The sequence below is a fragment of the Kogia breviceps genome, chromosome 7 (genome assembly GCF_026419965.1).
Source record: "Kogia breviceps isolate mKogBre1 chromosome 7, mKogBre1 haplotype 1, whole genome shotgun sequence".
Taxonomy (NCBI): Eukaryota; Metazoa; Chordata; class Mammalia; order Artiodactyla; family Physeteridae; genus Kogia; species Kogia breviceps.
The window spans coordinates 14640884-14667435 of NC_081316.1; the positions used below are offsets into that span (position 1 = coordinate 14640884).

General features: G+C 58.9%; 2 protein-coding genes across 10 annotated transcripts in view; one reads left to right on the forward strand and one right to left on the reverse strand.

The window, feature by feature from the left end:
• The window catches only part of MACROD1 (mono-ADP ribosylhydrolase 1), a 152236-nt gene that overhangs the window by 55841 nt on the left and 69843 nt on the right, over nucleotides 1–26552 (reverse strand). The gene's annotated exons all lie outside the window — the stretch shown is intronic.
• Nucleotides 1–26552, forward strand: part of FLRT1 (fibronectin leucine rich transmembrane protein 1) — a 78581-nt gene that overhangs the window by 20072 nt on the left and 31957 nt on the right. The gene's annotated exons all lie outside the window — the stretch shown is intronic.

Sequence of the window (26552 nt, forward strand, 5' to 3'; positions counted from 1 at the left end):
CCCTGTTTGTGCACAGCTCCTGCTTGATAAGCAGTTTCACCTGCCGAGGTGGACTCAGTACCTCGGGGGAAGTGACCACTTGGTGCCAGGCTCAGCGCCAGCTCCAGGACAGAGAAAAGCCAGACAGACCCAGTCCCAGCCCTGGGGAAGCTCCCGGCTAGCAAGGGTGCCAGGCATGGAGTGCCCCCCGAGGCCAAACAGACCATCGTGGCCCCTTTTTAGACGAAGAGAGGGGCAGAGGGGCGGAGATCCTGAGGCCATCTGGCTCCTCTCTGCCTAGGGAAGGGCGTCTTCAAACAGGAAGGGGACCCTTGCACGACTCTGTGGGCCCCAGAGGGCACATAAGTGCGTATGGTGGGAGGGCAGCCCCGTGCCAGCACCCATCATCCCAGGGGCCAGATTAGGAGAGGGGGCTGCAGAAACGTGTCCCTCTGTCTGCCGGTCTGACGGAGAATTTCCCAGAAAGGAGGGTCTGACAGGCGGGGGACACTGGCGCTCTTGTGGGAGGAGGGGGAGGGGACGGTCACTTGTTGGGCACTTACTCTGTGCTCAGCCCTGTGCCAAGCATTCTGTCCACGAGCCCACTGAGTTCTCAGAAACCACCCTGGGAGCAGGCAGCAGCGCCCCCACTTTACAGATGCGGAAATGGAGGCATGAATTGGTAAAGTCACAGGATTTGAACTCAGGTGGGTCCAATCCCAAAGCCGTTCTTGTTCCCCCAGGCCACTCCTGGGCCGTGGCTGCGCACACAGCACTGCCAGGTGCCTCCCCATCACCAGTCTGGAAGGGCGGCCCAGTGTCACCCTCGGCTCGGCCCTCCCGGGACAGCCGTCCCCTCCCTGGTCTGTGAGCTACAGCGTGATCTGCTAATATCGGGCTGCGTTATGTACAATTGCAAACCCATTACAGTCCTATTTTCCTAATGTATGACAGACTGTTAGAGCTGCCAGTGGTGCTGCGTTTCTGAGCACTGTCCACCACGGAATTATTAATCCTCTCATTCGGTGGCTGGTAGAGGGGGCGAGGCATCTGAGAAGGGTGAACTGCTCCTTCTCCCCGAGGGAACCCTGAGATGGGGCAGCTGGGGACTCCTGTCAGCCCAACTGTGTGCTCCTCGCTTCTCATCTCAGCTCCTGGCCTGAATACTCCTGATCCATAGGAGGAGAGGCAGCCCAGGGCAGGGCTCGGCCTGGACCGTCCCCTGTAAGTGAGGAGGGCCTGGGGGGTGGGACCTGGCAGCTGCTCCCCTGTACGCCAGGCCTGGCTGGGGGTCACGTGAGTTGCACACATGGACAGGGGAGTATCAGGGCAGGCCTCTCTCTGGGCAGCTGCCTGGTGCTTTCTGGAAGGGGCAGCAGATGCCCCAGGCCCAGAGGTGCTGTGAGGACACTGGGGAGGGGGCAGCAGCGGAGCCGGCAGCTCTCCGGAGTAGCAGGCATGGCCCTGTAATTGGGCAGCCTGTTCCCAGATAAGGCTGATGACACTGAACAGCTTCCCGCTCCACGCGGCCTGCGGCCGTTCATTTCCTGCTCCCACAGCCGGCGATCCCAATTACCTCACCTCCTGCTCGCCAGCGGCGGCTTCTGAGGCTGCCAGATGATTCCTCTGTCATCGGCCAGGCCTGGATCCTCTCTGGAGAGTGGGAGGGTATGGAGAGGGCAGCGGTGGGGGGTCGTACTGGGCACGGCTGGAGGTGGGGGTGTGACACACGGACCCAGGCCATCCTGGGAAGGCCCCATTTCTTTCCTGCCCGCACCCCGAGAGCAGGTTCACCGTTTGCTGAATGGGCTGAGGAGCTGGCGAGTGGACATGTGAACAGAACAGACAGAGCTTCGCCCACCTCTGGTTTTCCAGTAGCGTTCCCTGGCCTTGCTACCTCCACTCTGGCTGCTTCCTCTCCCTCCTGGGCCCTCCAGAAGACCCTGGACATGTCACTGAGCCCCTCGGCACCCACTGCCTTATCTGTAAAGCGGGGTGATGGAGGCAGTGCCCTTGCAGCAGGTGAGATGAGAGCTCAGAGTGGAGAGGGCGAGCTCCTGGCTCAGTGCCCCACACTCAAACCGTGCCCGTAGGATGAGGACGGGCACCCATTTTGCGCTGGGGTAAACTGAGGCTCACACAGGGGTTTGGCTAGTGCTGAAGCAACGAAACAGCCCCTGGCCCTTCTCCTCTGCTGCGACTCCCCAGAGGATAGACTTGGGGGAAGAGAGGAGGAAGGGGCAGCCTGTCTGAAAGGGGCAAAGGTTGGCTTCAGACTCCCATCACCCCAAGGGGATGGAAGAAGCACATAGGAGGTGTGGGCTGTGAAGAGGGAACCTGCAGGTTCCAGCTCCTCTTAGGGTGGGCGTGTCCAGCCACAGACTTGGGAGGTGGTGAGCACCCAAGGGGGGTGCCACAGAGCAGGCTAATTGTAGGGGTGGTGGGAGGCTGGACCTGCTCCTAGGGGGCATTCCCAGGGCCTTCCACGGCTGGACCGCGCGGGCTCTGGGTCCCCCACACCATACCTGACTGGGGGAACCCCACTCTGATTAGGGGAACAGGTAACACAGAGGCAGTGGTCACGGAGGTGTCTGTACCTGGATAGAGGGGCTATGGGGGCAGCCCTGCTGTGGCACGGATACGGAAACTGAAGCCCAGGCCCAGAGAGGGGTGGATCACCCAGCCACTCCGGGCGGATCAAACCAAGGCCTTCCCCTCCAAGTTGGGGTCCATTCCCTTGCCAAGGTGTTTCAGAAGCGCATTTTTAGGTGGAACCGAGCTTGCCGGCCAGAGGCCGGCCCCTAGGCGCTAACTGGCTACCTCTCCCACTGGCCCTGGGGTGGGGCTCGAGACCCCTGGCGCCCAGACTGGCACCGGGGCTCTGGGGGGGGGGGGCGCCCAGGTGGCCCCACAGGCAGGGAAGGGGTGGGCAGCACGCGAGGCGCAGGGATGGCTCGGGCCCCCCTCCCACACAGCGTGGGTAGGTGACCAACTCCCTAAGGGGCAACTAACAGACCAATTAAGCTGCCAATAAAAAATTTAATCAAGTAATAATGCACCTTACTTTGTTTAATTAGTGTTCTGTCAAGTGAATGAATATTTAAGGCGCGGGTGGCGATGCCAGCATCTGCCCAGCGGGCAGAGAGGCCGGGCCCACATTTCAGTTGGCCTGACAGCTCCCCACGCAGGCATTATTGTCACCACCGCCACCCAGGAGGCCCAAGAGCGCGGAGTGGCGGGGAGCTCTCCATCCCTGCGCAGGCAGACTGCGGCCGGCCCTGCCCCGCCTGAGCCTCAATTTTCTCATCTGTCTAATGGGAGCAGGAGTCTAGGCGAGCTCTGTCAGTCTTTAAAAAAATCCTTGGATTGTTTTTTTCTCTGAAACCCCAGAGTCCCAAGTGGCTGCGGAAGGCATTTGGAGCCTGAGAGCCCAGCGTGCTGCCCCGCCCCAAGTCTACGCCCCCAGGGATGCCCATTGTCTGTCAGCTGTGTGAGCCTGTGAAGGGGTACCTGGAGAAGACCCCAGCCCGGCGATACCCTGGGAGGTGGCCCCTCCACGGCCCGCCAGCCTGAGGACCGAGAGTGGGTCCTCAGGCCTGTGAGATCCCGGGCAAGGACTGTCTGGGCTATACTTCATCCTTTCCTTCAACAACCTGGGGGCTTGTGCTCTGTGCCGGGCCCAGTGTTTCTTTCCTTGGAAAATGCAGGACTTGCGCTGCCTCTCGAAAACCCAGTCTGGGAACCTTGCAGACCCCACGTCGCTCCCCTTCCCCACGCCTCTCTCGGCCTTGGTCGGTGTGGGCAGTGGGCCGAGCCCTCTGGGCCAAGCGTGTCAGCCCCACCCTACCTCTGCGAGGCCGATTTGCATATTCATAAACTGGGCGGGCATGCGCATCGCATCGCATTGGGCGGGCGGTGGGGCATCCTTAACCGGCGGCCCGTTCCTGCCTTTTTCTTCATGGAAAGTGCCCGGCGCTCCTCCACCTCCCTCCCCAACCACCTGAGAGCCTCGCGCTGGAAGGACTTTGGTAATTATTTGTTTCAGTTGAGCTGTTTTCAGTCTAGGCTAGGCTGAGTCTTGTAATGAGTATGGATTTGCCAGTAAATAAGTCCCCCGCTTCTAACCCCTGTAATAAATGCATTTGGAGTAATCTGGCGATCACGCGGTGTAATTGCTGGCTGTCAGGGCAGATGGATGCGCCGCGCGCTGACTTTGCCACTGTCCGTCCTTCCTTCACGCTATGCCTCCGTCCCGCCCCCAGCTGGAGGTGAGGAATCTCTGTTAGGGGAGAGGAGTAGGTAGGCCCCACCTGCTTGGACCCCAGTCCAGCCTCCGGGGCCTCGGGTCCCTCCCTGTGCCGGCATGGTCTTTCTAAGTCACCTGCCTCTGACCCCGTAGCCAGGGCCCTGTTCAAAATGCATGGTCCTGGGTGCTACCCCTAACTTGCAGGAGTGGATTATCTGTGGGTGGGGTCCCGAATCTGCATTTTAAAACACCTCCCTCTGGCCCCAATTTAGGCAGCCAGGGCACTTTAGAGAGCATCCCTCGGTGGAATGTCAAGTTCCAACTTTACTTTTCAAAGGAGTTAATGAGACACTCTTATACTTGGCCACCCGCTCCACCCCCGCCCCCCCATTTCCATTCCTCCTGTTGGCTAATTTTCCAAACAAATATGGCCTTGTTCATGCCTCTGAGACTTTGTCCAAGCCTCTGCCTGGCATGCCTTGGCCTCTTCTCTGCCTGGATGTCCACCTGGCCTTGCTCAAATGCCCCCTCTTCCATGAAGCCTTCTCGAACTTCCCTAGACAGGGGTCCCTCCTCTTCAGTCCTCTGTCTGGGCATACAGTTGTCTTTCTACACGAGTGCCTGGTCCCGCCGCACTGTGAGGTCTGCACCTCCCCTTTGCTTCTCTGAGCAGCCCCCTGCACCTTGCATGGTGCCTGGCACGCAGTAGGTGCTCAATCAGCGTGAGGTGTGTGAACCAATGAACAAGTGATGAGCCTTGGCTGCCTCCCAGAGGGAGCCCTGAGTTTGTGGGCTGACTCGGGCTGGGCTTATGCAGAGGTCTTCCCAAATCCTGGTCTTATATCTGCTAAGTCCTCTGCCCATACCCTGGGACCACCTGGGCATTCTGGATGTGGAGGGGGCAGGGCACATCCCACCACATACGAGGCCAAAGGAAATGTCACAGATTTCAGCCCAGTTCAGCCCAGCCTCCTCCTGCACTCTGGCACCCAAACTAGGGTGAGTGCGAGGTTCTTGCAACAACTCGGTCAGCATTTACTTAACACCCACCCTGTGCATGCACTGTTCCAGGCACTGGGGGTGGAGCCACACTGACAAACTGACATTTGATGAGACTGACACATGCTGGGACAGGGACACCACAGCTGCAAGGGGACAGGGCTCCTGCCGCACCTCCCGGCTATGAGGGGATTAAGGTGGTGTGAGGGCTCAGTTGCTGTAGTGCAGTCTCCATTCGAATGAAGCCTTTCAGGGAGCAACGTGGTCAGTGAAAAGGCCACTGTAGAGTGGTCAAGGGCACAGACACAGGAGCAGGGTGAACTCGGGCTCTGTGTGCCCTCAGGCTGATCGCTTAACCTCTCTGTGCCTGTTTCCTCATCTGAGCTGTGTGGAGAGTGATACTAGTGCGCTCCTCCTAGGGTTAATACTGGCTGCAGGAGTTAACAGTTATAAAACACCTAGAAGATTGCCTGTTCATATCGGAAATGCCACTCGCGCGTCAACTAAAAACACAGCCCATATGTATACCAGGTGTCACGGAAGCCCAAGGAATGAAGGAAGGAGAGGAAGAAGACTTCCAGGGGAAGTGGCATTGTGCTTTTCTTGAAGGATGAACAGGAGTTTGTCAGGGGGTGGGGGGAGGGCAGTCTCAGGGCCCCCAGAAGCCTCCATTACTGCCCAGCAACCCTCCTAGCAGCCCCTTCCCCCTCTGCTCGCTGAAGCTCATATGGGAATAAAACCACCTTGAGGGGAGTGAGGTTTGGGTTACCTGGGTGTGTGTGCTGGAGGGGGCGGGAAGTGGGGGGTAGCTGGGACAGGCCTCAGCGTGTGCTGAAACCGGTCTCTCCCTACACGGGCAGCGGCTCTCCCTACAGGGGCAGCAGCCGCTGGTTCTCGCCTGCCTGTCAGCCAGCAGTCATGTTTAATAAAGGCCCCAAATTAGACAGCCAAGCGCAAGCACCCTCAGTCTAACAATGCAATTAGCGCAGACAAAGCCTCCCACTTCCTCCCCGGCCCCAGAAAGGGTGGCAGAGGGCAGGGGACGGGGCCGGGCCCTCCCTAGAGAGCTGTGGAGAGGTTTGAAAAGGAACCAGAGATAGAGGAAGAGGTGACAATCGCATCTGAGTGACGGCTCCTCTTGTTGTCAGGCAGCTGCGGGGAGAGAGTGCATCTTTGGTCGATCTTTGTAGGTTTGAACAGGGACACCCACACAGACCTGAGTCTCCTTCTCTCCGAGGCCCTCAATCTCTACGAGTCCACCCTGTCTCTCCCTCTCTGTCCTGCATCTTCTCTCTCATCATCTGAGGACAGATGCAGGCTGGGTTTCCATGAATAAACATCAGCCAAGGCGGGAAGTATCCCAAACTGCACAGCCCGGGCTTGAGGACAGAAAGCAAGTGAGCGACATTCCCAGCTCCACGTGCAGCCCTTTGGGTGCTGGGCGTGGCTGTCTCACCCAGGGAGGGCCTGCTTGTTCGGGGGTAGACCAGTCAGTCCAATGGCTCTGGCTCCACAGGGAGGGGGACGTGAGGTCGGGGAGGCTGATCAATGTCCGCACTGGGGCTGGGGCCCCGGGGTCCTGACTCTTCAGGACCTGGTACTGGAACAAGCAGTCTCTGTTTTCTCTTGGCCAAAGAGCCAGGGCCCTCAGGCCCTGCCCTAGCTGGGCACGTGGGGCCGGGTGTGTGTGCGCATGACACACGGTCCTCGCCTGAGACCTGCCTGCTGGCTGTGGCTTCCTCCTCTCCAGCCCTGTTAAAACCCAGAGCGTGTCCTGACAGCGATAGAGCAGCAGGGTGCAGAGGGTAGGGCCTCTGGCTAGACATTACACAGTACAGAGCTCTCTCAGCTTTCCCTCCCCTCTCCCCTGCCTCCCAGAAGGCAGCCAGGCCTGGCACCCACTGCCCAGAGAGGGGGCTGCCAGACAACACCTCGGGCACTCAGTGGCCAGGAGCCCGGAGTTTCACAAAGACCTTAATCATTCATTCATTCATTCATTCATTCATTCACCAAGTGCCTCCAGAGCCCACCTAGGACACACCAGCCAGGCAGGAGGGACACCATGGTCGCTGAGACACTCTGGTCCTGTCCCCAGCGCCCCAGCACAGTCTAGTAGGAGGACAGGCCAGACATGGGGCAGTGATGGTGCTGGGGACATGAGCTGTTATGAAGGAAACCGGGAGAGGCACCTGACTCTGACTTGGGGGCCTCGGAAAGGCTTCCCAGAGGAAAAATGGGCTGGACATGTGTCTGGAGGTACGGTGGTGGCCAAGGAAAGGGATGCAGGACGGCATTTCAGGAGAAGGGCCGGGGTAGGAGAGGCCGAGGAGTGACAGCACACAGGTCAAGGCAGCATGAAGCGTGAGAGGTGAGGCAGAGGGCGGCAGGCCGGGACACGATGGTGGCAGGCCGGGACACGAGGGCGGCAGGCTGCGTGCAGGAGGCTGAGCTTTGTTCAGAGGTGGCTGGGGTCTTGGAGGGCTGCATCCCAGGGCCTGACACGGTCAGATCTGCCTTTTAGGATTTCCCTCCCTCTCTCCTTCCTCCCCTCCAAAACCGAACTTTCATGGGGGCCGCGGTGAATGTGGCAGGGTGTGTGCCCGTCCTGAGCTAGAGAAGGTTTAAAAGACGAAAAAGAGCGAGTCCACCATCCCTTGGTGCGCAGCCAGCCGGGCTGGAGAGGACGCAGCCAGGTTCACCCCAGCGCCGCGAGAGCACAACTCACCCTGCCTCAGGAAGGCTCCCCAAAGGAGGCGACCTCTGGGGGGTGGCTTGATCGATGAATCGGAGCTTGCCAAGCGGCTACAAAGGTGTATTTAAAGAGCTCCTCTTCGGAGGAGATATCTGCCTCCAGGGTGGGCACGAGATGGGGCTTGCCGCTTCCAGGTCCTCCTGAGCACTTTGACCCACTTCGTTCGCACAGAGCTCCTCTGAGGACCCGTCTTACAGAAGGGCTGCTTGATTGGCAAGCACATGGCCTAAGATCACACAGCTGGAAAGCAGCAGAGCCAGGATTTGGACCCAGGCATCCAGCGGCAGCGCCCACGCTGATAACCAGGGTGCCCTGCTGTCCCCGTGCGCAGGATGGGTCGGTACCGAACACCTGCTGTGTCAGGCCCCTGCCAGGTGCTGCGGAGGAGGTGCCAAAGCATCACCAGCATCCCGGCCCTCCTTCCCCGGGCTGGGCGGGCCCTGGGGAGACCAGTGAGGTTTCCAATGACTCCCGGTGACCGGTGTCCCGGTCCATTTGCCAGGGGCTGGCAGCTCCCCAGGGTATGTGAGGTTTAAAGGGCAGAATGGAAGTGTCTCGTTTCCTCACAAGCAGGGACTGGCTTGGCTGAGGGCTGCTGGGGGTCAGGCGGGCAGGACGGCGGGGGTAGGAGGCCATCGTGCCTCCTGGAGCATGTAGCTCCAGGAGGTGGGAGGGGAGAGCCTTGCTCGGGGCACCCACTGGCCCGATAGGCACAGCAGCGTTGCAAGCAGGACACTTGGCCTCCACCTCGCTGCGTCGGTCTCCCCCAGGAGAGCCGTGAGGGAGAGTCCATTATCAGGCAAATAGCAGCTACTGATGTGAAAATGAAATATAGATTCAATACCTGTGCCTTTCGGCTCACAAATCATGCCCCCAGGCCAGGTGACAGCCAGCACAGACACCGCCGGTTCAGATTACAGAACGCGGGAGGACAGACTTCAACCCTGGGACTCACGGACCCAAAGCAGAGACCAGGCTCTGGCTCCCTGCTGCCCTCAGGGGGAGACGGCACGGACCGGCCTGTGGCTCCTGCACACACACCACCTGGTGTCCCCAGAGCAGGGAGCCCAGGGAAGGAGCTGCCCCAGCCTGCGGCATCGGAGGCGTCGGACTCAGTCGGCCCTCAGGGGCCTGGCAGGCATGGCCCCGCTTGGGAATCGGGGCTGGCTCCAGAGCTGTTGGCCTTCCAGCCTGCAGGTGGCTTGCCACTCCCACGCTCCCCAAATGGGCACCAAGGGGGTCCTGGCGGAGCTGAGCGGCGCACTTCCTGCTCCCGTGCATTTAGCCGACATTCACTTGACTTTCAGTGGGCTGGCAGTGAACTCATCCCCGTTACAAGGCACTCAGGGACCCTGACAACTCATTTAATCTAAAACATCCTTGCAATAAAAACTCAGAATGGAAAACCACCGAGTCCTGGGGGTTATTTAACAAATTGCCTCACAGATAAATACATTAAAACGATTCTCAAACCAGAGTTGTGCGAAGTTAAAGTAAAATTAAGAAAGTCAAATCAAAATATAAATTAATGGCATTGAGATACAGCGTTTGAATTGGCAAGAGTCACGCGAGGGGAGCAGTGGCAAGGGTTCCGCCTTCTGTTCAGGTGACGTGGCACCTCCAGGCAGTGCCAGAAACCCCTTCTGTACCAGACATTGGGGAGCTGGGGGGCGAGGTGGCCCCAACCACAACCAGAACCCGCCTGGTCCACCCTTCCACCCTGGAGGACACTTCACACCTATCAGCCCTGGCAGGGACCCTGGCTGGCTTGCTCCCTGCCTCTGGCCCGGCTTTCGGCGTGCCCCAGCTGTTATAAAATGGAGGTGCCCACCACACCTGTGTTGCCAGCTGGCATCGAGAAATAAGGGAGGGGCTTCCCTGGTGGCACAGTGGTTAAGAGTCCACCTGCCAATGCAGGGGACACGGGTTCGAGCCCTGGTCCGGGAAGATCCCACACTCCGCGGAGCAGCTAAGCCCGTACGCCGCAACTACTGAAGCCCGTGTGCCACAACTACTGAAGCCTGCCCGCCTAGAGCCCGTGCTCCGCAACAAGAGAAGCCTCTACAGTGAGAAGCCCGCGCACCGCAACGAAGAGTAGCCCCCCGCTCGCCGCAACCAGAGAAAGCCTGCGTGCAGCAACAAAGACCCAACACAGCCAAAAATAATTTAAAAAGGAAAAGAAACAAGGGCGATTGGGCACGTTAAGGCCGGGTGCAGAGTGGAGCCTGCCATAAGCGTGAGGCCCTAGGATGATGATGGTTGTTATCGCTGTCGCACATATTGACTGCTGAGCGAATCTTAGAGCGCCCCGCAAAGCCGGCAAGGCCAGCATTCCCATTTGATTGACAAGTAAACTGAGGCCAGGGAGGCACAGGCAGAAATGAGAAGGGCTCCACACACCGAGCGGCTTTTGCCTCCACCTCTTCCAGCCAGCATGCAGGGTCCTGACTTCACTTCTCTGTCTGTGTCTCTTTCTCTCCCTGCTGAGGGCAGAGAAGCTGGGGCTGGGCTGGCTGCCAGCCCGGTGCTCAGGTCCAGGCTGCAGCCCTGTGGGCATGCCCACCCCCACTGTGGGCCTATGCTCCCAAGCAGCCCTCCCAGCCTGGCCAGGGTCAGCCTCTGGGCTTAGCTGGGGGTTGTCAGGACTCTAGGGGACTTGGCAGGAGATGGGCACCCATGTAACCACCCCCTTTTCCCAGGCTGGAGTGGCCCCAGGTGCCGACAGGCAGCACTGGGGATATTATCTGGAGCTGCCTTTCTTGATAGTGCCACGAGCTAATCAGTCTGGGAGGGAAAAGAAGAGGGAATCCCCAGGGAACAGCGGCAGGGAGGGGTGAGGAAGGATGGGGCAGGAGATGAGCCCAGGAGAAGGGAGGTGGGGGGAGCATGAGAATGCGGGCGACCCCCTCCCCCAGGTTTTTTTTTTTTTTTCCTTGCGGTACGAGGGACGGGCCCAGCCGCTCCGTGGCATGTGGGATGTTCCCGGACCGGGGCACGAACCCGCGTCCCCTGCATCGGCAGGTGTACTCTCAACCACTGCGCCACCAGGGAAGCCCCTCCCCCAGCTTTTGATGGCAGGGTGGTGGAGAGAGGTGGAGGGAGGGAGAGCAGGAAGGCACTGGTGTGTGTGTGTGTGTGTGTGTGTGTGTGTGTGTGTGTGTGTGTGTGTGTGTGTTGAGTGGGGCACAGGGGATGTCTTCACCTGGAATCACAGCCCATCTGACACTGGAGACAGCTCTGAAGCGGGAGGGGAAGAGCGCTGCCAGGCCTGGCCGAGGTGCAGCCTGTCAGCTGTCTGCGCCTGGTGGGGCGGGTGGCCTCCCGGGCCAGCTCGAGGAGGGGATGGTTCTCAGGTCAGCCCGGCCACTGGAAGCCTGGGGGGGGCGGGGCTCTCCCTGCCCAGCAGTCCTCCCAGATGTGGGGCCAGTTGGGGGGGGGGGGGGCTGCTGGCTCTGCCCTGCAATGGCTGGACCCCATCCTGGGCAGGGGGAGGCAGTCCCCTCCCTGCAGGGACACATGCAGAGCGGTGTGTTCACGTGGGAGGGGGCACAGTGACACTTCCGAGCCTGGCCTGGGCAGCTGCGTCACCTAAATGCTTCACCGGGAAACCTCTGCGAGCGGGCAGTGCTGCCGACGCAATAGGCTACTTATGGACAGTCATTAAGTCTTTAGCAAATGGTTTTGGGAGAAAAAATAGCCATGATGACGATTTATCTTGGGTGCCCATCTCAGACCTCAGCTATGAAGGCGTGTGCTTCCCCGGCCCCCAGGGCGCCAGATCCGTGTCCCTCTGCAGGGGAGCAGAGCAGAGGGTCCAGCAGACCTGTTGGAAGCTGGGGGGCGGGCTGGGGGAGGGTGGTGATGAGAGGTGTTGGCAGGTACCAAGCTCTGTGCTAAGTGCTCCCTGCATCTCAGTCTTCATGGCAGCCTTAGGCAGGAGATGCTATCATGATATTCCTTCTGCAGATGTGGCAGCTGAGGGCCCGAGATGCCAGCCAGGTCGTGTGCTCAGGGCCACACAGCTGGTGGGTGACAGAGGTGGGAACTGAATTCCTGCTGCACCAAGTGAGGTGACCGGGCCCCGTGATCAGAGCCCAGCGCATCCCCTCCAAGGAGGCCAGGCCAGGCCCACAGAGCTGCAACTAAGGGTTAGGATTCTCCCGGCCTTGGGCAAGCCCCGGAGCCTTTCTGAGCTCGAGTTTCCTCTCCTGTGAAATGGCGGGGCTGGGCCTCGGGAGGAAATGTGCGCGAAGTGTCTGGAAAACTATAAAATGCCAGATAAACAAGAGGCTGTCGGGAAGCTTCCCCACACTCCTTGCAGGTGAATGGAGGGTTACCGGAGAGCCAGGGGCAGGCCTAGTGGGATCCAGCGCCGCCTGCCACTTGGGGGAAGGGCTGCTGCCACAGTGGAGAAGGAAACACGGTAACTAACCCGGGCGTGCTGGGGCCATGGGGCCGCCCAGCTGATCGGGGCAGATTTAACAGGACTTTGAAAAATAAAAACGTAAAACAGCAAACGGCTGCCCGCTCCTCCCGCTGCAATAAAAATGGATTTTTTTTGTTCGTGGAATGAAATTGAATAACTTTGGTGGGAGATGAGGCGTGAACAATAATAGTTTCTTTGCTCTTTCTCATTTTGGAAGCGGGGAGAAAAGGAAGGAAGAGTGAGGCCCGGGGCCCATCTGGGACACTATCAGGGAAGGGGATGCTTGGGGGTCTGCATCCTCCGGGGGTTGGTTAAGTAACCCAAGGAGGGGCTGTCTTTATTCATTGCTCCCAAGGAGCAGTGCATACAGTTCACCAAACGTTCGCATTTCCCATGCTGGCCATTTTCACCTCTCTGTTCTCCCTGTGCTCCCATGTGGGACACCAGGCCTTTGCTCTGCTGAGCCCTCCACCTGGAGTGCCTTTCTGCCCGCGTCAAAATTGTACTCATCCCTTGGAGGCCCCTCAAAAGACTCCTCCTCCGAGGCTCCCGTGGTGCCCCCAGCTGAAAGCAGCCTTCCAGCCCTCCTGAGGCCCCTGTTAGCACCAGCCCTCAATTTCCGCCCAGTGCGGGGCTGTGCGGGGGGCCCGGGGTTCCTGGGGCCCCGCACAGAGCAGCACTCTGGCAATATGTGTTGAATGAATGCGTGAGTGAAGGTCATGGACAGAGACCCAGTGTCCACCTTTCCTTGTAACCTGGTACAGCCGGGGCCAGGCTGAGGCCAAGGACAGAGTCCCTTTGCCAGCTTGCTGGGCAACCCCTGCTCCTGGACTGGGCTGGGACCAACCTAGGGGCCTTCCCTAGACGAGGGGACCTGTTCCTGGAAACTCCTGCTCCTCCATGTACAGCTCGTGCCGTTGCACCTCTCTGGGCCTCAGCTTCCCCATCTGTGAAGTGGTTGTGGGGTCTGCACGAGACCAGGGCCTTTTGTCAAGCAGGAGGCCCCAGCATCAGGTGAGGCAGGAGACTGGGCCTGTGAGGGACCCTGAGTCAGGACTCACCAGGCCAGGCTGTGCAGAGGGGCTGGGAGTGGCAGGAGGCCTGGGAGGGGGTCACAAGGAGCCCCCAAACCTGCCCAGTGGTGCTTCCAGCTCCAGGCGCCGCAGCCTGGAGAGGCCCGAGTGGCCGAGGAGGACGAGCCGTCTCCTGCGCTGTGCCGGCAGGTCGATAACAAAACAAGCGCACTATTGACCGACCGCGCACTAAATCCTCCCGGCAGACAAGATGATGCGAGCCCGAATCGACTGCTGAACTTATAACCTGCGTGGCCCTGCCCCGCCACTGGGAGCCAGAGGAGGGGGCCGGCGGCTGGGGCCTCGGCGGGCAGGGATGGGGCCCAGGGCCTCACATCATTCTCACGCTGCCCTGGGATGGAGAGGCTGATCCTGCCCCCATGGCTGGGCTGGGCCCCGGGGAGGTGGGCCTAGGACAGTCGCCTTCTGGGGGCTGCATCGGGAGGAGGCTTTGGAAGCCAAAAGTGCAGGAATCCCAGAAGCTAAAATGAGGAGGTCAGCTGATCCAGCTCTTTTGTTTTTAATTAAAATAATGACATAACATCAGATAAATACAAAAAATACATGTGGCATCTCTGTAAGTCATGAAGCATAACGATAAATCACACACTCTGAACCCACCATGCAAATTAAGCCCAGTGGTTAAATGCCCAGACTGCTGGGTTAAAATAACAGCTGTGCCGCTTCCTGCTGTGTGGCCCTGGATACGTTGCTTCACCTTTCTGTGCCTTAGTCTCCACATAAGATGGGGATAATAAAGAGCACCCCCCGTACCCTGGTTATAGGGTTGTTCTGAGGATGAAATGAGTTCGGATTTCTAAAGCACTAGGAGCACAGGAAGAGGTAACTGCTCCCGGCGGAATCTGGGATTTCTTTCTCCCTTGCTTCCTGTTGCAGCTTCACCCCACGTGTGGCCCCGGGGTCCCTCACCTGGCCTTTTGAGGGTCTGTGAACCCTAAGAATCCCTTGTAAACCTGAATGTCTGGGGGAGGAGGTTCATATTCCAGGAACAGGATCAGATTCTCAAGGTGAGCCCTCTGAAAGTGAAGACCCCTGACCTGCTCCAACTGCTCCATTTTATGAGGGGTCCTGTGGCCCAGGGGGGTGTAGAGCCCCACCCATGGTCAGCTAGAGGTGGAGCTGGCAGGCCAGAGGATGCTGACGGCTCAGAGGATGCTGGGCCATATGCAGGGCAGGGGGCCAGAGACACTCCCCCGCCAACCGCAAGGTCCTGAGGGCCATGGGGCACCATGCTCAGACCGCCAGGGCTGCCTGATGCTGTGCACAGGGTGTCCGGTTGTGACCAACGTGCTGTCCCCCGGCCGTTGTCCTGTGGTCTCTGTAGATCCCCGCTGCCCTATGCCCATCCCTCCTCCTTTCTGAGGCAGCCAACACCAGACTCCAGGTCCCACAGGTCTGCCTTTGAACCCCACTTGCCACTTTCCAGCTTCTGCTCTGGACAGGTTACTTAGCCGCCCAGAGCCTCAGTTTGGGCATCCGTAAGATGGACAGATGAAGCTGGGAGGTTTAGGGAAGGGCTGACTGAGGTCATATGCGGCACTTGTTAATTTATTAATTCAAAGTTAGTGCCAGTTTCCTGCTGTCCCGAGTCCGCCCAGCTCCGGCCCCAGTTCAGGAGGCGCAGCCCGTAGACGGCGCTGGGCCGGAAGCCTGTGCGGTCTGGCGCGTCAGATGGTGTGGGAGCGTGCGTGTACGCGTGGGTTCTCGCCTCCTAAACGCACTCCTCGGAGAGTAAAGGCTGGGCCTCTGCAGGGTAAACAGTGCAGCTTCCCGCGGAGAAGCCGGCGTCCGGCTGGGACTCAGGGCTGGGACTCAGGGCTGTGCGGCTGGACGCCTGGCTGGAGCAAGAGTACAGGGGAGGGAGGCTGGGGCCCTGGCCACTGGGGGTGCCGTGGAGGCCCAGGCACGAGGGAGAGGGGAGGCATCTTGCCAACCGCATCCCCAGCCGTCTGCACCACGGGTGACCTGTCAGCCTAGCCGGTCAGAGGGATGTTGGGGGGATACACCCTCCTCACTCCAGTCCTGCCTTCCCCCAGGGAAGAGTCATCTAGAATGTCACAACCAGACATGAGGCTGGCTCAGGGCAATGGTCTCCTTTTATGATGGGGAAACTGAGGCACAGAGAAAGGAAGGGCTTCCCCAAGGCCTCTGAAGCCTGTTTGTGGGGTTCTTTCCTGTCTCTACCAGGGGGTAAGGCTTACGAGGGAGGTTCCCTCACCTTTTCTACCTCCTGAATTCCTATGCATCCTTCAAGGCCCCAGCTCTGGGAGAACTTTCCTGACCCCTGCCCTCTTACCTCTGAGGTTTGTGACCACAGCTTTCTGTGCTGAGCCCTAGTGGGACCCCCACCCTGGATCCCATGTGACTCTCAGAGCAACCTTGGGAGGGAGGACTTGTCTTTATGCTATAGAAGAGGAAGCAAGCTCAGAGAGGTTGAGTTTCTGGTCCAAGGTCACACAGCAAATACAGGGTGGACAAGCAATCCCCCTCTGTGCCCTCAGCCTCCTTCTCTGAGTGCCCTCCATCGTAGCCCTTCTCCCATCACTGAACCAGGCTCTCCTCGAGGGACAGCCCACACCTTTCCAGTGCGTCCAGATACACCCCCTTTTTCCCAGGAGCCAGACACCATTAATCAGCCCTGTGGGCCCATGAGCTGCTGCCTGGGGTTCTTGAGCTCAGCGCTTTACTTGCAGCAAGCAGATTATCAAATCTCCAAGTTCCAAGCTCTTGGAGCTTGGGGTGGGGAAGGCTCTGGTTGCCCCAGTGATCTCTGACCTCATTTTGGGACCCTGAGCATACCCTTTCCATCTGGGAGTCTCCTGCTCGGTCAAGGAGATGCCACTCTGGGGCCAAAGGGGCTGTTCCCTATCGAATCAGTTGGCCTCCTGACTTCCCCAGGGCTGAAAAGGGAGGTCTGGGATCCAAGACCCTGCCCCAGCCACCCGCAGCACAGGAAGGGTGTGAGGTCCCGGGCATGTTGGACTTGAGGAGGCCTGGTCTCCATTATGGCCCCAGGAAGCACTTTATCGTCTCTGGGCCTCTTTCTTCTACTTGGAGAAGATGGGAGGTGAGGCTGTCCCCACAGGGTGGCTTATGAGGACCTTCCTCGGGAATCCTGGGCCACATCTAGACAGTCTGGGACCTACCTGGCCCTGCTCTCCTGATGACCTGTCATCACCCCATCTGGATAGAACTGGCCCTGCCCAGGGGTGGCCCTCCTGGGTCTGAACCACTCCTTGGACACCATCTAAAGCCTGGCACTTTAAACGCTTCACTTCTTTGGAACCTGATCACAATCCACTATTATTCCCATTTTACAGATGGGGAAACTGAGGCTCAGAGAGGCTAAGTAACTTGTCCAAAGCCACCCAGCTGGTAGGTGGCAGAGCCCCATACAGTCTCAAACCGAGGCTCAGGCAGAGGTGGAGAGATTACCTGGCCCTGCTGACCCTCCCCTCGGTGGCTGGATTCTTGTCCTGTTCCCTCCTCATTTGAAGTGACAATCTACACAGCTCCTGAGGAGAGGGAGCGGAGACCCCGAACCTGGCCCTGGGGTGAAGGGGAAGCTGGAGGGAACAGCCCAGAGGTCCCACCCCACGTTGTTCTCACTCCTTTCTGCTGCCTCCTCACTGGTGCCTCTGCTCCCCGCAACCAGAGCCACCTCCCTAAAACACAGTCCTACGCTGCCACTCACCTGCCTGGGCCTGGGTCCTGGTGAGACCATGGAGGGCCTCCACCTCTGGCCCCAGCAACCTTCCCAGCTCTCCCCTCCCCTGCCCCCACTCTTCCCCTCTCTCCCTTTGCTCCTCAAATGAGCCACGCCCCATGCTCTGTGCCCCGCTGCATATCACCCTGCAGGTTTCTACTTCCTAAGCAAAGCCCTCTGACCCCTCATAGGCATCCCCACTGAGGTACCTCCAGACCTCCCACCTCCTGGGTCAAAGACGCCCCCCTCACTGCACCCTGGTTCAGCAGCTCTGAGGTCAGGACAGGTCTGGAGGCTCCCTGGCTGCCCAGAGCAGCCTGATGCTCAGAGCCCTGATCTGTCTCCAGCACCCAGAACAGTGCCTGGCATATCACAGGCCGGCCTTATGCTCTGGGTGAATGAATGAATGAATGAATGAATGTCCTCTGCACTGAGCTCTGTGCAGGCACTTAGGATCTAGAGATGACCGACTTTCATGTCACCACTCTAAGCTTTCAGCCAGTATCAGCTCATTTAATCCTCACAACAGCCTTATATGGTGGACACTATTATCCCCATTTTCCAGAGGAGGAAGCTGAGGCACAGGGAGGGATGTGAAATCACCCAAGGTTACACAGCCAGGAGAATGTGGGTCCCCCACCCCGACTTCAGGAGCTGGAGGTCTGGTCCCAGAAAACACTGGGATGACTTGGGTGGTTTGTGGCACCAGAGCAGAGGGTGTGACAGCTGCCCCAGCAGTGAGAGGGGGCAGGACCCAGGGGTGCAGCGCAGCCAGGATGGAGCAAATACCTATTGGCCACTCCCCCTTTAGCAGCTGGACTGGCTCAGGCAGAGGGGTGGAGAGAGACTTGATCCAACGAAATAGAGTTCAGATTTAGCAAATAAAAATGCCACATGCCCGGGGCTTCCCTGGTGGCTCAGTGGTTAAGAATCCATCTGCCAATGCAGGGGACATGAGTTCGAGCCCTGGTCCGGGAAGATCCCACATGCCATGGAGCAACTAAGCCCGTGTGCCATAACTACTGAGCCTGTGCTCTAGAGCCCGCGAGCCACAACTACTGAGCCCAGGCATCACAATTACTGAAGCCTGCGCGCCTAGAGCCCATGCTCCACAACAAGAGAAGCCACTGCAATAAGAAGCCCACGCACCACAACGAAGACCCACTCGCCGCAACTAAAGCCCGTGCACAGCAACGAAGACCCAACGCGGTCAAAAATAAATAAAATAAATAAATTTTTTAAAAAAATAAACCAGATGCCCAATTAAATTTGAATTTTGGAGAAATAACCAATAATTTTTGTAGTATTAAGTATACCCCAAGTGATCTTTGGGACTTACTTATACCAGAAAAAGTATTGGTTGTTTGTCTGAAATACACGTTTCAGGGGGTTTCCTATGTTTTATCCGCCAGCCCTACAAAGAAGAGGTAGAAAGGACCCCGGGGGGTGAAAGCCAGGTTGTTATGTGAGATTACAGCCACTTTACAGAGGGGAAACCGAGTTTCAGAGAAGGAGGCCCTTGTTACTGAGAAAGCCAAGATAGGACCCAGGCTCTGGACTCCCAGTCCTCTTACTCAGTGGGCTGCCCCAGGAGACCAGGCCAGGAACCACCCCCCCAGCGCCACCCCCACCAGCCCCACAGCTCGGCAGAGCTGCCCCGTGCCCTCTGCCAGGTGCCTGATGCAAGCCACAAACCACAAACCAGCCAGAGGGTCTCCTCTCCAACTTCCCCTTCCGCCATCCCTCTCCTCTCATACCCCCACCCTCACTCATCTCCTCGACTTGGGGCTAAGACTCCCTCACGTGGAAGGGATCTGCATGGAGGGAATTGTCACAGCTGGGTTACCACCTCCCAAAAATAGGGCCGAATGATGGATGGGAGCTGTTGCCAGGCCCTCTAGCCGTGGGGAGCAGCGGTGGGACGGGGGGAGGGGGAGGGGGCCCAGTGAGCGGTCCACAGGCCCCAGCCAGTGCCCTCGACGCTGGGGTGACTCCCCAGCCCCTGGTGGTCTTCAGCCCCCACTCATTGATGAGGGGAACCCTGCTCTGTGCCTGAGGTCTTCAGAGATGGGCCCGAGCCTCCAGGAGGAACCAGCTGGACAAGCTGGAACCAGCCACACCAGGCCAAGTGATTCATCTGCCCAATAGGTGCCCCCACTGGGAAGCTGGAAGTGTCCCCATCAGGTGGGACTGGGGCTGTGCCTGGGGCAGGGGTGTCTGGGAATCAAGGACCCTGTGACAAGGCCGCCCTGCCCTCTCTCCCCAGCTGTTCCCTGTTCTCAATTTTGTCTTTTAGCTTCTTGGTTTTTAAACACCTATCAGCGTGGCCTCAGGATCCAGGTGCTGATGGGCATTTGTGGAGACATGGCTGGGCTTCAGGCTGCAGACGGGAAGGTGGGGGGCACGGGGGCTCCTTGCCCCCAACACACATACACACGTGCTCAGCCTGGACACACTGATTGGCACACACAGACTCACAGACAGACACACTGGCACACACCCACCTCTCCCCCTTGGTCTCTGGAGGCACTAACATTTAAGCCCAGGTCTGGAGGGGCATCCAGCTGGTGTCACTGCCCATTATCTCAAGGTCACCTAGCATTGGGCTGACATTTTTTACAGAGGATTCCCCCCAACCCACTGCCGGCCTGGGTCTCTGGCCACCTAGGAGCCTGGAAAGGCTGCTGCTTGGCCACTCGGGCCAAGGGCCTCCCACGGTGATGGGTGGGCTTCAGGAGACCATTCTGGCCCAGCCTGGCCTCCTTCCCCAGTCCTTCAGCCGCCGGGGACCCAGGGGCTCTCCCCACACCCCAGGCCTGGGCCGTCTGGCATGAGGTCTGGGAGTGGCCTGCCCCTTTGAGAGTCTTGCCCTCGGTCCAGAGGTATGTACAGAGCACCCCACCGTGGGTGCTGGAGACAACCCAGTGCTTCCTCCCTCGTGCGCAGCCCCCCGCCCAGCCCAGGAAAGCTGGAGGAGCAGGCCGTGCCCCTTGCTCAGAAGGACACTGCCCACCCCCCTCCCCCGCAGAGATCAGCATGCTGGCCCTCCGCACAGGTGGGAGACGGGAGAACCCTGCCCCTGGCTTCTTCTCTAGGCCGAAGCCCCCACCCAGTCCCGTCGATGTCCATCCGCCGATGCTCTCAGGGGGCGAGGTGGCCTCGGAGTTATGATATTAAATGCAGCTGCACCGAAACATGGCCTCAATCCAATTACACCAGGAAACAAGAGGAGCCGCTTAGGCTAATCTGGTTATTCTGCCTTGGCCTCCCTGGGCAGCGTCGGAGGTATGCCCGGGAGGGGCAGTGCCCCACAGGGTCCCACTGGATGGCCGCGGGACGGACTGCCCATCTCCGGGGCTACGTGCCCGGCGCAGTCGGCTCCTGCGGCTCCGGCTGGCGGGGAAGCCATGAGGCTGTGGAGGCTTCTCGGCCCACAGCCCGGCGGGAGAGCCTGTCACCCATCATCCTATAGATATTTACTGAGCACAGAGCTTCGAGGGGCCTGATCTGGGCAGGGGGACCCCGCAGGGAAGGGAGAGCGGGGCTCTGCCCTCAGGGGGGTAACCGAGCTGGGGAGATGGGCCACAGGGAAATCCGAAAGCTGGTTTCAGATGGGCGATGGCGGGGAGGAAGGCCCCTCCGAGGAGGACACGCTGCGGCACAGGCGGGCATGGGAGGCAGGCCCAGGGAGGGAACTGCAGAGCCCAGAGTGGGGAGGGATTGGGCCGGATCCAGGGCCTAAAGGCAGCCAGTGTGTCGGAGTGTGGTGAGCCGGGAGGTGGAGGAGGCCGCGTGGACCCTGGTAAAGAACTTGGATTTGTTCTAAGGGGAGAGTTGCGATGGGATTTAGTTTCCCAGGGCTCACTCTGGCTGCCGGTGGACAGCCCGCTGTGTGGGGGGAGGACAGGAGGAGGCCTTCGTGGGCTCCAAGCAGAGGCGGAGCTTAGAGCAGGGTGGGAGCCGGCGGGTGGACGAGAGAGAAGACGAGAGAGAAGTGGTTGGGTTCCGTCGGTTCTGAAAGGACTTGCTGACCACTGTGGTGGGTGGTGAGCGGGTCCAGGGGAGGCCCTGTGGCCTCTCCCTGCTCCCGCCCGAAGAGCTGCCCAGGTGGTGCCTTAGGATTGCAGAAGCTCTCCCACCTTTGCTGTGTGCTCACCAGCGCTGGTGCTGCGGGTGCCTCCGGGAATTACACGGACCCGGGTCTGCCCTCTGAGAGGTTGTGGTTAAAGGGAGAGACAGATTTGGAGTAAGAACTTACAGGCAGGAGGGGGAGCTATGCGGGCACGTGCAGGGAGCAGCGGGTGTCAGAGCCAAGATCCAAGGGATGAGCATGAGTCAGCCAGGGTAGCTGGGGGGAGTCGCGCATGAGACGTATCCCAAGCAGAGGAACCAGCAAGTGCCAAGGCTGGGCGGTGGGAGAAATTTCAGCTGTCGTGAAACGGAGAGCAGTCCAACGAGGCTGGGGACAGAGAGATGGACGGCTCTGGGGCGTGAGATGGGCTGGACAGAGAGGCAGAGTCAGGGCCAAGGCCTGAACAAAGCCTATGGGAGCTGAGACCCCTGGAGAAAAGGGATAGGTGGAGTGGGTGGGCTGGGCACAGGCAGGAGTGGGCAGTGGATGGGGGAGGGGGGAATGTGGAGTGGGGTGAGGAGGAAGAAGAAGGAACTTCTATCCGGAGGTGTAGCCAGGCCTGGAGGAGTTCTTGGGCCCATGGAAGGAGCAATAGGGAGCCAGTGAAAGTTCTTGAGTAAGGGAGTAGTAAGATTAAAGCTTGTCTTCAGTCATAAATGAGGGAAGCAGGGATGTATTGTGGGAAGTGTTAAAATGACCTGGGTTCCAACCTCAGCTGTGTTATTTGTTCACTTGAGACCTTGAGCAAGTTCCTTCCCCGCTCTGAGCCTGTTTTTTTTTTTTTTCTTTCTTCTTTATAAGGTCCGAACTCACTTAAAAAATATATATATAATTCACGTAAGATAAAATTCTCCTTTTAGGGGCTTCCCTGGTGGCTCAGTGGTTAAGAATCCGCCTGCCAATGCAGGGGACAGGGGTTCGAGCCCTGGTCTGGGAAGATCCCACATGCCGCAGAGCAACTAAGCCCGTGCGCCACAACTACTGAGCCCACGCGCCACAACTACTGAGCCCACGCACCACAACTACTGAAGCCCGCACACCTAGAGCCTTAAAAAATAGAAAAATTCTCCTTTTAAAGTGTAGAATTTAGTGGTTTTTCGTATATTCACAAAGTTGTGCAACCACTGCTTCTATCTAATTCTAGAACATTTTCATCACCCCAAAAAGAAGCTTCAGGTTTGTCATCTGTAAAATGGGGACACAAATAAGCACCTGAGTCAAAGGGAAGTGGTGAGGGTTGAATAGGAGACAGTGTACAGTGCCTGTTTGATGAGGAAGGGTTACATTTATGATACAGAAAAGGGCCCTTTCCTGTGTCCCCGCTTCACCCTTCCCTGTAGAACTTCCTTCCTCCACGCATGCACTGCACAGACCCAGACTACTGAGGACCACTCAGAACCGAGAGAGAGCAAATAGGAAACAGGAGAGGGCACAGGGGCCGTCCAGTGGATCCTAGGGTTGCTTTACAGCTAGGTGAGCTCATGAAGCCCTGGTGTGGCCCTAAGGGAGACAGTGACAGAACTCTCCGAGCAGGGAAGTGAAGACGCATCATATGGCCATCGCTGGCGACCACAGCCTGCAGCCTGCAGGGGAGAACTGGGAGGGGGTCCCCAATTCTCCTGAAGTCCCCACACCGACATTCATGGAGTCTATTTAACGAGGGGACCCTCTGCCAACTTCCTCTGAAAGGCCTACACTTCGTAATTCTTTTAACATCAGTTGCCGTGAACCAGTTTATCCTGAGTTTATCCTCGCTTGTCGGACACGGTATCACGGCACGGTGGTCCTGGAGACTGGACTGTGCAGGATATGGACTGTGTCTGGTGTTTGTTCTGGCCCCATAAAGCCTTCTCCACTTGAACCCAGTCGGTGAGGAGGTGGTGGAAGCCTGTTCCTACAGGCAGTTGGCCGCCCAGCACGCCGCCCCCCCCTTGAAGTCCCAAACTGAGCTGGGCAGGCATATGCCTCTCCCCATCTGCCTCCTTCAAGAGTAGCTAAGGAGCCAGGGAGAGGATGGGTCCATCCTCCCAACTCACAACAGCGGCTGCTGGGTGGTGGAGCTGAGGGTTCAGCGGTTGGGGGTTCTGCACTGGACTCCCCAGGCTCTCTCCTGGGTGCTGCTTCCCACCGGCTGTTTCTAATAGGCATTCAGTCCCCACAGCTGTGTCAACAAATTCACCACTCAGGCAGAGTAGGCATCCGCCTCCCAGGGCAGAATTACAAAATATGTGAGCGCCCGCGTCGTGGGCTGCGCCGGAGGGGGGGGGCGGGGCGGGGATCTCTGCCTGCTCTGTGCACGCCTAGAGTGGCCTGGCCGGCCTGTGGATCAGGGGGCCTGTGCCTGGCTCCCCAGGCCCCTCCTGGCTGCCAGGCCTGGAGCCCTCAGGAGGAGGAGGATTTGGGGGAAACCATAGAAGACAGGACGGGGGGCCTGGAGCAGTTGATGGCTGGGGAGAAGCCAGACCACGCTCAGGGCAGGCTGGGAAGTCCCCCTGGAGGAGGTGATGATGATGGTGAAGGGGTTGGGGGCAACTGGGGGCTGGGCCAAGGGGCTGAAGGTCAGGCTGGGGCCAAGAGCTGGTACTGGAGAGTGAACCGAGGCCATGGGAGTCAGAGCTCAAGGCTGAAGTGGGGATCGGATTTGGGGTGAGGCTCAGGGGCCAGGAGCTGAAGACCCCACCTCTGGGTGCAGGTACTAGGTGTGAGGGTGGAGGACCCAACCTGGAACCCCAGACCTCTCCACCCTGCAGGCTCTAGGCATCCCAAGAGGGGCAGGTGGGGTGATGGCGGTGCTGCCCTCTGAGAGGAATCTGTGGGAAATTACTGGACCTTGGCGTTCGAGAAGTTTGAGACTCCTGCCCAGACCGCTTTCCTGCAGTTCAGGACCTGGAAGGCCCCAGGATTCGGAGATGGGCTGTGCTGTGCCTGCTACAGCTCTTCACCCGCACCTGTCCTGCCCTGACTTCCTTCTCCTTCACCTTCTCCTAACCACGAAAGCACCCAAGAGCTGTTTACACCTCCTGTGTGCCAAGTACCTACTCGCTCAGTCTCCCCTGGCGTTTTCTCATTTCATCCCCTTAACATGCCCCTGGGTGGGCATTATTATCTGCATTTCCCAGGTGAGGAAACTGAGGCTCAGAGAGGCAAGGTGACCCCAGAGCAAAATAAGTAAATAAAGAGCAGGATTTGAACCTGAGCCTGTCTGCTTCGGAGGCTGGGTTTTCCCACCCCACTCCACTCCCTCCTCTTGATCCTCTAGTATTAGGTTGTATTTCTGTAAGCTGCTGCAAATCCTTTAGGATGAGAGACGGGAATAAACAAATAAATACATAAGTAAATAATGAGAGGCTGCAGGGGGATGGTGACACCAGGTCAGAGCTGGGAGTGGGAGACAGCATGGACAGGGCTATTTCCGGTCCCTTCTGTGTGTGTGTGTGTCTCCTGAGGTGCACCCCAAGGTCAAGGGTGAATCGGGGCTGACATGCAGCACCCACGGCGGGGTGGTGGGGCACCAGCCCGGGGAGGGTGCTGGGTGCGTTGGAAGGGGTGTGCACGCGTGGGGTTTGGGAGATGCAGCAGCAGTGTCTGGCTCCTCACCATGCTGCTAGCTTCTAAGAGCCAAGCCCCTGACGTTCCTCTTATAATGCAAATATATTGACACGTTAATCCCTCCACCCTTGGGAGCACACTGGGAGGATTAGCCCAGCACTTGCAAGGGACAGAGCTGAGTTCCCAAGCAAGAGGACGCCGGGTCCTCCAGCCCAGGCTGGAGCAGAGGGTGGGAATGGCTGCTGCAGTTGGAGGAGGCCGAGTCCAGGCTCCCAGATCCCCGGGTGTCTGAAAGAAGGACCTTGGATTCCTGGGGGGACTAAAGGATAAAACAGACCCCCAAGGGTCCCCCCTCAACACCCTGGCCCCAGCTCTGTGTGCGAGGGTGCTGGGCAGCCCCGGCTAAGGTCCAGCGATCTCCAGGAGCTGGCGGCCACCCACTCTTCGGTGCAGACGCCGCCCCCCCATCCCCCCACCGGCACTCCTGCGGGGCCCGGGTGAAGGGTCTCATTGCACAACTGGAGAAGAAAGGTGCCAGGATCAGGCCCAACCTTTATTGGTCCCTCAGGAGGCCAGGACAGTGACATCTGAAGCTTGTCCCTCCCATCCTGTGTGCATGTGTGAGTTTGTGCATATGCGAGCGGGTGCATGTGGGAGGGCGAGTGCACGCACACGTGCCTTGTACAATCCTGGTTACTGCGGCCCCCTCCCGTCACCTCCTCCCCAGTCCTAGGCAGAGCAACGTCGGGGACTCAGCCTCGGAAGGTGACATGGCTATTTCCGGGCCTGGATTCCTGCCAGTGGCAGCACGAGCGAGCGTGTGTGCGTGCGTGCGTGTGAGTTCCAGAGAGGGAGATGCTTCTGCACCCCCTTCCCTGAGCCGGCCCAGCTCCCCCTCATCTCTCCATAACACCCCACCTTGGACAGGAGCTGGGAGGCAGCAGAGAAATTGCAGCGGGCAGTTTCTTCACCTCTCTGAGCCTCACTTTCCTTATCTGTACAATGGGTGGACAGTGCCCACTCAGGAGAGCACCTAACATGGCAGTGGGGTGAGAGCAGTGATGGGGTCGCTCAGGCGGGGGATCCGCCCGGAGCGAGCAGGGTTGTGCATGGGGTCCCACGTGCTTGTGCTGCCATAGCTCAGCCTTGGGGACCCCAGCGCTGTTCCTTATCCAGTCAGACTGCGCAAACCCAAAATAGCACCCCGAGGTCCAAAGAGATGACCCCTCTGGCCCTGGTGGGGAGCGAGACCACAAGGTTCTTGGGAAGTCAAAGACCCTCCTCAGCTTTGCAAACCCCCTGCTCCCTCCCCTGCACAGCCTAGGCGCTGCCCTGTGACAATGCGGGGGTTCCACCTGCAGGGCCGTGGTCACGATTACATCAGCTAATAACAATAGGTCCTCTTTTACAGACTGTCCCATTTTACAGATGAACAAACAGACCCCAGGAGGTTTAGTCGCTTGCACAAGATCTCCTAGCCTATCTGGGATTCCAGCCTAGGTAGTCAGGGCCCAGGGAGGATCAGGGTACCGGGCAGAAGACAGGGCTTGGGGACAGAGGGCAGCTGGGTGGCGCACGGAGTGGACAGGTGGGGTGCCCAGGGCCACCTCCCCCAGCGAGGAGGCTGGTGGGCATGGCGGGGCCCCTCTGGAGGCAGTGCTGACCCTAG